Source organism: Saccoglossus kowalevskii, chromosome 18 (genome assembly GCF_978046115.1).
Source record: "Saccoglossus kowalevskii chromosome 18, keSacKowa6.1, whole genome shotgun sequence".
Classification (NCBI taxonomy): domain Eukaryota; kingdom Metazoa; phylum Hemichordata; class Enteropneusta; family Harrimaniidae; genus Saccoglossus; species Saccoglossus kowalevskii.
This window is the reverse complement of record NC_140658.1, coordinates 17,370,700-17,381,534: the sequence shown is the minus strand read 5'-3', so window position 1 is coordinate 17,381,534 and position 10,835 is coordinate 17,370,700. Positions and strand designations below refer to the sequence as shown.

At 34.9% G+C, this 10,835-nt stretch overlaps 1 long non-coding RNA gene across 1 annotated transcript; it reads right to left on the bottom strand.

The window, feature by feature from the left end:
* Positions 1 to 6,946: 6,946 nt before the first annotated feature.
* LOC144362642 (uncharacterized) lies at positions 6,947 to 8,262 on the bottom strand. Its single transcript, XR_014926932.1, has 2 exons — positions 8,113 to 8,262; positions 6,947 to 6,976 (listed from the first exon to the last, which is right to left on the bottom strand). It is a non-coding gene; the product is annotated as an uncharacterized LOC144362642 (long non-coding RNA).
* Positions 8,263 to 10,835: the final 2,573 nt, after the last annotated feature.

The following is a 10,835-nucleotide window of genomic DNA, read 5'->3' as shown; positions in this document are numbered from 1 at the left end:
AAGATTTCAAATTTGGATAACATATACATGGTTCATCCATCGAATACTGACAATGTCTCGGACACAAATTATGCATATCGCTTTAAAATATCATCACATAGCTTTCCTTCAAACAGAAACTCAGACATAAAAGAATATATTAGCAATAACACATGGCAATACGGTGATATGAAAAATCATTGATAAATCAAAATTATAATCATGTGGTGATCTTGTACAATTCAGCTACCTACTTTCAAATGAAAAAAGAAATTAGAAGAAATTACCTTTTCGCTCAGGTGAGTCGGAAGTATTCTGGTCATTGACTAGACTTGAAAAGTAAGAAAAAATAGAACTTGACCCCTCAGGTGACATAGACGTGCTTAATTTTCAAACTTGGGGCCTAACTCGGACGTTTAACCGACTAACTAAGTTTAATTCATTGTTCAACATCCGATGTCGGTATGTAAATATGACTAAACTAGTAAAATCCTTAGAATCCAATACAACACTGATTAATAACAAAAGTATTGCAAATGAGTTTAACATGTTTTTGACATCGGCTACCCTCAAATGGTTGTTCGTGAAGTACCAATCATTACTCGTCCTTTAGTCTCATTCAGTCGAGGTGTATTTCCAAATGAATTACAATTTTCCAACTCACTCATATTTTTTAAATGGTTCTATCATTTAACACTGTCTATTTTTAGTCAAATTATCGAAATTTTAACTAATAGCCAAATTTCCTGAAAAGGAATGGTGGCCTCGTTCAAATTTTGATTACGCAAAATGTATTGTACAGTAGAAGGTCTGTCCTCGATAAACTGGGCTGTGACAAATCACGGAAATCTGCGTTTGTTACATTTTTTTTAAAAATTTAAAGAAATATAAGGTGATTCTCGTGTCGCATAGCTCACGGTAGTAACCGTGCATAGCTATATAAATAAATGAAACAACGCTCTTCAGTATCAAGTCAGTCGATAAAATTTACAAATATTTGGTGGAAAAATAAAACAAAAAAGGGTTAAATCTTTGCGCAAAACGTTATATTTAGAACAGCACAGACGAAGATGGTATTCTCCGAATTACAAATTTTACGAGTTCTCTGTAGTAGTTGATGGAAACCTTGCATGTTGTGGAGAGAGTGATTTATTTGTTACCATACAATTCCAACAAAATTAATGCTTAAAATCAATAAAATTCCTTTTGTTTTATATTGTATATGCGTCTAAACTTTACTAATCTAACTATTTGCATTATTTTATTAAAATGTACTGTCACATGGATGTAAACGACGCGACACTGCTGAACGACCTGGCTGGAAAATCAGATGCACCGGACGCTATGTAACACGTTTTATAGTTTATCTCCACACAACAAACGCAGATACAACGAATCTACAGGGATGGCGATTACTGGTGTATAACTATTCAACATGGTTGTGTCTTGCTTGGTGCCCACAATAGAGAAGAACATCGAGCTTATCTCTGACCTATTGCTCACAGAACAAGAAATATCTATTCTCATGTTCAGTTTCTATCACGCAAGTTATATCCCTCCAGTGCCTGCAATGAGTTAATATTCAAAATATAAGTCATATATATATACTTACAACTTTAATTTGCATTTACATCGCGAGAATAATCTACTGAGAAATGTTGCAATGTACATCGCTATTTGGCTAACTCCATTGGTATACAGTTAGCTGTATTGTTTATCAATTACATCAAAGCATTGCAACAATGTTTCACTGTCACAGACTAAGCGGCGCCTCCTATTACGCTAAACATGTCTATGGGTCAGGGCAAATTGTTATTTGACTGCTTGACTGCCGAAACACTACCAGATTACATATTTGGATGAAACAAGAAATTGTTTTCCGGAAACATGTAATTAACAGTAGACATAACATACGTAGTACTCTGCACAAAAAATGGATTATACGTCATGTAATACTGCTTTAAATTGTTTCCATTCCATTCTCTAGAAATAGGCACAAGATTTGGGTGATTTCAATCACCCTACATTTGATGTAAAACCGAGTTTCAGTAAAATAAAAATACTATTACTAATAATATGAGGTTATTACGAGGATGCTGCAAAGTATGCACGAAGACAGTACGAGTATCGACCGACCCATCGTCCTCGTGTTTTTTGAGTGCATACTCGTAATAACCTTATAACCTTATACATCTGTTCCTTCCAGGAATACATCATGGGAATGCCGAAATCCAAAACGTTTAGAACAGATTTAAACAGATTTAGCGAACTTCTTTGTGTGGGCTCCCGTCAAACCAGGGGGAGCCATGTTTGTTTTTTTGTTATCAGAGAACGCTTACGCGCGTTCCGTATTTGGAATTCGCGTTTCCTAATATGGTAGGACCATGGATGTAATGGTAGGATGAAAATACCCATTGCAATACCGCAAAATTAGTCATGCTGTAACTTATGGCGTTACGGTGACAGATGTATAACAATATTGTACAACTTAGACAACTTCGATTAGACTTTGACGCAGTGTGTTCATTCTGCTGTGGTATTAATATTGTAAACTTTACCGTCTACAAAACGTGACGTCACACTAGCTCTTTCTATATCTTTAGTCGGATGACGTCACGTACTGTAACAAAGCATGAAAGTTAAACAGATTACTTCCATGCACGCAGGAACATTATAGTTGTAAATATGATTCACTTTCTGCATTGATAGAAATGCCATCTTAGCAAAGTAACATCAATTTATTATGCGTTTTTAGAAATGAACCATTATCATTGCAGTAACAAGTTTTGCAGGGATCATTAAAAACAATCAACACGCAAATTGTTAAGGGGAAAAATAATCCAGAGAGAAAATAACAAAAATCATTATTTAAAAATGTAAAAAACTCGTCCCTGCCTTACCTTGTCCCATGAGCCTTTACGCACAAGCATCCAAAAATGTATGTTTCGTGACCATCACGTGATCATGATTTAACTAATTTGACCAATGGTTTTAAGGAAGGTTTCTGTCAATCAATTTTTTGTTGTAAATGCGCATAGCTTGATTTGTCTGAATTGTCTGTAATTTTCATTTAATCTATCATAACAATAGACAGGATACGACATGTAACCACGGGAATCTTCAAGTTAGAACCGCCCAATGGTGAATTAAAAACATTCGTGGTACAACTCCAATCTGATTAAAATCCGATGTGGGTTTGGGCTTTATTTTTGTATTTTGATGTTGTTATTTTTGTTTATTTACGAATATTTTTTCCTGGTTTTACTTGCAGTTAATTTTTTTTATACATCGTATCTAGGTCACCTTAACTGACCGAGTTACGACACATGTATAATAAAATAATAACAGCAAATAAAACAAACAAATACTCATAAATAAAAATGTAAGAAAAATAAATTTTTAAAATATATACATAAAAAAATAGATTGGGTACAACTCCAAACATAAAATATAGCAGGGTCGACAATTAGTCGTAGAGGGCGTAATATATTCCAGTGAATCGAGGTCTAGTTTACAAATATAATTCATAATGAGGCAGGCAAAGGTTATGAAACAAAATGTTTAATTCAAAAAAAGCACTGGAACTGGATGTTATAGATACATACTCATGGGAGGATGGACTGCAGTAAGCGGGAACATTATACCTTGACAATTCAAGATGATACATATTGATGTTTCTGTTTATAGAGAGAAAGCGATGGGTTGGTAAGGCGATCGTTTCTTTTAAGATGTAATATGTAGTGATAACCTGAAGACAATCTAATTGCAACAGGAGTGGTTATAATTGTATACGACTATAATAATACACATACGTCTGTATGTATTTAATTGTCTTATATAGTGATGGACATATTACATTCTGATGTGAAATCATAATGAACACAGGTCTGATTGTTTCCTATGTAGTATCAAAGGTGAACAGTGATTTGAGTTTCGTATCGTTTTTAATTTTTATAGATAAATCACAATCGCAGCAATCACGATCGCAGCAATTGGGGGTTTGACAGTTTTTTTTTATTTTTGGAGTTAGCACTGAAATTAACAAAATTTCACATACCTGGTTTGTACATTACAAATTGCATTCAATCTGCATATAGTGAAGCGAACTGGAAAGCATTTTCCAAACAATTTCCCAGTTTCTTACTATGAAAAGTTTCCAGAAAATAGTTTACATACATTTTGTATGTCACGAACTCCGGCTTTTGGTTTTTATGTCTACACGAGTATATGTGTGTGCATGTATATGTGTGTGCATGTATATGTATATATATATATATATATATATATATATATATATATATATATATATATATAGGCATTGTTAAAACAAATGGATAAGAGATTCAGAGCATGAACAGAAATTACACAGGTCAAACAGAATAATGTATTGTTTGTGCTCGGAATATTAAGGATTATGAGTTGGAATTCTCTGATACGAGTGTCAATTGTAATACGAAATGGTAATTTGCAACCAAGACATCAATATAATCAATAACATAGTAAAATAGGTTTAACACCGAGGCGAGATAAATTTGTAGTTCACAAAACTTTTAGCCGCAGTTTTTTATATTATAATTTTGTAAATCAAATGATGTACTGCCGTGTTTGAGTCTAACTATTATATTGACTATATGATAGCAAATGAACGAACAAACTAGAGATGCAATGTAGGAAATGGAATACTGTATTCAACTGTGTAATGTAATCATTATGGTGTAATGTTGCCAATAAAATATAGAAAAAATAGTTTGACAAAAAGGGCTAACATGCTAATCAAAATCATAAATGTTTAGTTTGTGAGGTACGCATTTATCAGGTCATATCATTTTAGAAAGCATTACCTGGACACTCCTTCGCTGTGAATCTCCTTCCATGTCAGCAGTTTCCTAATTTCCCCATACATCAATAAAACCCTGAATGAAGACTATAGACCCCTCCACCCTCGAAGAATCAGTTTGTTATTCCAAATTAATTGCTCTTGAAGCCCTCGTCGGAATTCAGTCTTACCCAAGTTTGTAATATACTTAAAAGGTACTGTGGTCACCTCACTTGAAGGACTTTCGTGACCAATTGATATCAGTTTGCCCAAAATGATTGTTTTTTCAAAGATGTGACATTTTATTTTCACCCAATCGTCTCAACCAGTTAATTCTTCGGGCTGCATAAATGGCATAGATATTTGGCATTAAAAAAAACACCCTTGTTTATGTCACCTATCACCTATTTGTGTTATTTTTTCAGATATTTCGTTAGAACGGCCATTAGATTTATTCGTTTGTCAAATTGGTTATTTTCAAGTTTGGAATTGTTTTATTTTATTATTTAGTTTATTCGAACTTGACAGAGGAAATAAAATTCTCGTTTTTGTTGATCAATTTACTTTCGCAATTGTGACACATCAATGACAATCTCTTTCGTTATAGTTGACCAGCAGCCATTTAGTTTGACGAAAATCGTATATTTACGTTATATTTACACCTTCAGATAAATTCTAGAAGCTGTTTTCAAGCAAAGAGTCGCTCTGTTTAGCTTGACAGCGATATCATTAACGTGGAAAAACATCCGTTTAACATAAAATAACTGTAGAAAATTAATTTACTCCACTAATCACGTGTTACTTCGACAACGCAGTAACCAAATATCAATATGTAGTATAAATTTACCCGCAAAACATTTGCTGTACTGTTTGGGATATGGAAATACTGTTATATACTTATTCGTTATTTAACATATATATTCTCAACAGAGAAAGTGTAATAAATGCGCTATATTTTAAAATTAAAAACATTAAAACGCCATTATCTATTCTATTCGATTCACGTGCACAAAAGCGCAATAGATACTGTAGTTGGAAGGCGACCCAGTTTATGTTACCTCCCATTGGCTCAATCTGACTAAATCAGGCCAATCGTCAAACAATTGCTTTATCAAGATTACCTATACAGCGGTTCAGTTAGATATCAAAATGAATTGCAACTTTTAAAATCTAGGCCTAACGGTCACATTCCATCGACACAAGCGCAGCTTAGATCATGCCATTATCATATTAGACAAGGGTACAGCGCAGTTTTCCAAAATGATGCGCGTTTTTTTTAACTACAACTGAACCATGTTTTCCATTACTTCTAAATACACCATTTCTAGCTGCAGCACTTTCATGAAATTTGTGATCAGGATTCCCATCGCAAATCCTGGCTGAATGTACAGCATTGATGAGACCCACAACAGTTGACAAACTTGAAATGTTAGGTGGAGTGTTGGAAAATAGCAATCTTTTCTCACAATGTTCACCATGGATTACCACAGACCAGCATAAATCATAAAACACTGTTAAATTTCGTGTGACTTCAGGCTGTTTTTCTTTATTTTTCATCAAATATGAAACTTGGATGGATTCACTGTCACCTTGGTAAACCCAGCCAGGTGGAAGGAAGCATTTACCTAAGCCTTTTCTGATAGAGTTATAAGGTAGTGAATACACCGTGCAGCCGATTGCTGGAATTTTTGATGGGTTGTTGTAGGAAGGATGGTCATGAATGTGTACACTATGGTGAGTTATGATAGCTGGTTCAGGTACTGGAGCACTCTCAACAATGGAATCTTCTTCAGGTTCTGGAATATTGTCAATGCTGAGATCTTGGCTGGAATTGCATGCACTGTGATCTGTTGTGACACATTTAGTTGGATATGTGACTGGTGTTACTTTAGGAATATGGTGTTGAGTAGCTGAATGATGCACAGCAATGTCAGAAAACTCCTTCAAAATATCAGAAGATTGTGACGTGTTCAGTACATCAGGGACTGGATGCAGACTGCTTACTAAGTCAGCAAATTCTTCCAGAACACTGGGTACTGAAACTTCAGTAGCTGGTACAGTCCCTATACAAGTAGTATCTGAACTCTGTTTATTCTGGCGTGACTTGAGGGTCTTTTTTCTTTCATAGTTTTTTTTACGATAGCTGATACCTTTTCTACACTTAAAAGGCATACTTCAAGTCTATAAAGAAAAAAATATGCCATTAGTAATAATACATTAAAACAACAAAAATAACACAGCAGTAAATTAGATTTGGAAGCCTGTGGATATTATTAAATTAAATTCATTGAGCTTTGAGGGAAATAATCAATATACTTTCAATTTATTCCAAACATATTTGGCTTCATTGCATTGGAGTAAGGAAAACAGATTTGAAGACCCCCCCCCCTGCTTACAATATAAATGACCAGAACAAGACAAAGCAAAACATTAAGAACACGTAAATATTTCATAATGGCAACAGTAAAAACATCATTCAACAATCATAAAAACATATTGGCGACAACAAAAACGACAGCGGGGTTTATTCAAATTCATGACACTAACGTGGAAACAGATTACGACATAACATCCAAAATGGCCGCACTCGGCACCTAGTCACAATGTAATATCATTGTGGGACGATAAATAGTGAACAATTTTGAGTTTGAAAGGTAACATCGGATAATTAGCGAAAAACATTATGATTTCAAAAAGTAACAACATCATATCACGCAATAATCATCGAAACATGGAGTAAATTGATAAAACTGTGACTGCAGGTTATTTTGAATTTCTGGACACAAAAAAATCACAATTCATATCACTAATCAGACAACATAAACATTCAAAATGGCCGCACTCAAACACGATGTACATGTACTAAAATTTTGGGACGATAATTAGTGAAAAACTGTATGATTTCAAAAAGTAAAAACATCAGACCACGCAACAATCACCGAAACATGAAATAAATCGGCAAAAACTTGACTCGTGGATATTTATTTTCGTATAACTGGACACGAACTTCGCAAGGCATAGACCACGTAATGGCCGCACTCAGTCACGTCATACTAAAATTGTGGGACTAAAATTTATGAAAAAAATACGCGTATTCAAAAAGTAACAACATCAGACTAGGCATTTATCACCAAAACAGGAAATACACCGGTAAAAATTGGTCTGAGAGTGTTTGAATTTTGTACAACTGGATACAAACTTCAAATCGGTCAAGACGGTTATGCAATGATTGACCTGACAAGGAACAAAGACTCGAATATTGCATAAATGTAAATGCTTACACGGGCTGACAACAAATAAAACGTGGTATTACGTACCCTGTATAACGAAGACTTCTTCAAAGAAACTTCAACACTTGTAATCGTCGGGAAAATTGCGGAATTCGACACGAAAGCTAAAAACGTTCACTGCAAGCAAGCGCCGGGTAGACAAAACTGAATGTGTTTATGTTTGCGCTGTGACGTCACAGGAAGTTATCCACGTTGGAGCATAGCGGGACAAAACTAATTTATGCAAAAGTAGCTCGTACATCCTGTCTTGTCATTTTTTTTGATGTTTACCGGCTGTTTCGTATCCCTCTACTGGAGGGTCTATGGTATAATATAATACTGCACAGAATCTGAAATTTAATGTTAGCTAAAACATTTCTTTATAACATGTTTTTGTTATAAATGTTGTATGAAATTGAAGATTCTGATTTGTGTTTTATCTTTTACCTACATATTAGTGTCTTTACAGTAGTTACTGTGTTACTTCCTGGATAACCCTTTTTTGCTGAAAGGTGGGAATTGTTAATTTTGTTTCTCTTTTGAATAGGATTTTCCTAACAAATCTGTTACTTTAAGTTAAGTTATCACTGTGATGACGCATGCGTAGACAATGCAGGTTGCGTCTTTCAGGGATGCTAAAGGTAAATGGCTCGTCAAGTTAATGTAGGGAAAGTGATTGCACCGGGGAATGGGTAACTCGCAAGGCAGTGAGTAGTACAGCAGGTTCGTCCGACACTTATACGCTTATACGCACCATTCAGTCACAAAGACACTAGTAGTATAATATAGCCAGATATTTATTGTAACTACAGTCTTCACTATATGCCCTGTCCTCTTTCCCTTATTACGCTAGACCCCCCCCCCCATTTTTTTTATAATCGACAGTGTTAACTGTTCAACCAATAGTCTTAATACTTTGCATGCGTTGTTGTGAGTGCACGTGGACTCCACCGTCAATGCAACTTGGTGAAACATGCGTTGTGGAATACGAAAAATGGACCTGCCGGAATTGTGTACACTAATAATAACTAATAACCGTGCTGGTAACCGTGCTTTAACGAGGTTATAATAACATAGACATATCTCATTATTTGAAAGTGCAATTATTAATTAAAAAAAACATTAATTATGAAACGTTGAAATCACGTATGTTCGGTCTTGAACCCCCACTCTGTCTATTGTGGTTATTGTGGAGACTGTACAAGCTAAAATGTACAGGGCTCAACATAAAACCTTATTTTATAGTTGAAGAAATTGTTTTCAATATATACAGGGAGAACAGCGCAAATATTGCATTGCGTCGGAGATTTTTAGAACTATATAATTTAAAGTCAACAAAAAGCAAAATAAATGATTTTAGGACCTCTATTTACAGAATTATCATTTATACTTTTTAAAAGGTGGTAGTCGTCGCGCCGCGCATGCGCGAGATATGGGTCTCATATAAACAAAGATGGCGATTTTAACTGTTGTGCACACCAACTAGTACACACTGATGGGTTGAAATGTGTATGATTGGTATGTGTGTGTGTGTGTGTGTGTGTGTGTGTTGAAGGTATCGATGGAGTCGCCGGCGGTAACCAGTGCAAGTGGTTCCCAGGGTTAAACTCGTACTTGTGATTTCATTAGAAAAGCGCATTGGAATGTGGGAAAATCAATGTTTATCAACACAAATGTCGCACATGCGCAGCATGACGACCACCACCCTTTAAAGTGAAAGTATGGTTATTCATAATTTCAATTTGACAGTTTAGGATTCAAATTCTTTTTGGGTTTAATCAGAACTGTAGAAAACATACAAAACATGACCATTTGCCTATAAATACCACAGCCAATATTGCAAACCACAAAATACACAGTTATTTAAAAGCACAATGAATGCAAGTACAAAACAGACAGACTATCGGAATCCCGTCTCATTTACATATGTCCAAGATGACAGCCCACTGTACTCGGCTACTTCAACATTTCTCCAGTTTTTTGGTTCTGTAAATAATCCAATTCGAATTCCCCGTGCTTAGATAGAAACACCTTTGTTGTAACCACCGTCCCTCAAGGTGTTGTAACGTAGAATACCAGGGTTTACAAGAAAATAAAACAATCTAAATGTACTGAAAACAGGATTTTTGGCAGAGCGACTGACAAGAGCATTTATTGCATGCATACTCAATGAAATATATGTCTTATTTCGACCATTTGCACTTAGTCACATTTCTTTCTAAAAGTGCAATACGACATTCAAAAAATATAGTTGCAAGCAGTGTTCAGAGTGGTGGCAAGTACAATTATACGTATTTAATAAAATTATGACCATATATGATGACTGTAATTATATCTTGTCTGACAAAACTTATAACACTGGTTGCATTATCTGCAACAGTATCTATCAACACTTATGCATATTAATGAGGTCACGTGGTCATCTGATACGATACGCATACTGTAAAGGGGTTAATTATTCACTGGGTTTTAATTTAGCTTATTTCGCTGACTGAAAAATGCGCTAAATTAAAACACAGTGAATATGTAAAATTTAGCATAGAACACATTATCTAAATGACGAAACCGTGAATTTAAAACCCACTGAATATGCCTGAAATGGTAAATCAGTGAAATTTAAACCCAGTGAAAATTAGTCATTTTACAGTATCTCTTGTCCAATGTTTTCGTCATAACACTGGTTTATTTTCATTATATGCAGGATTTCTTATTCCAGTTATGTACCTTACTGAAGTCACATGTCACATTCAATATTGCACTGATCGTATGTC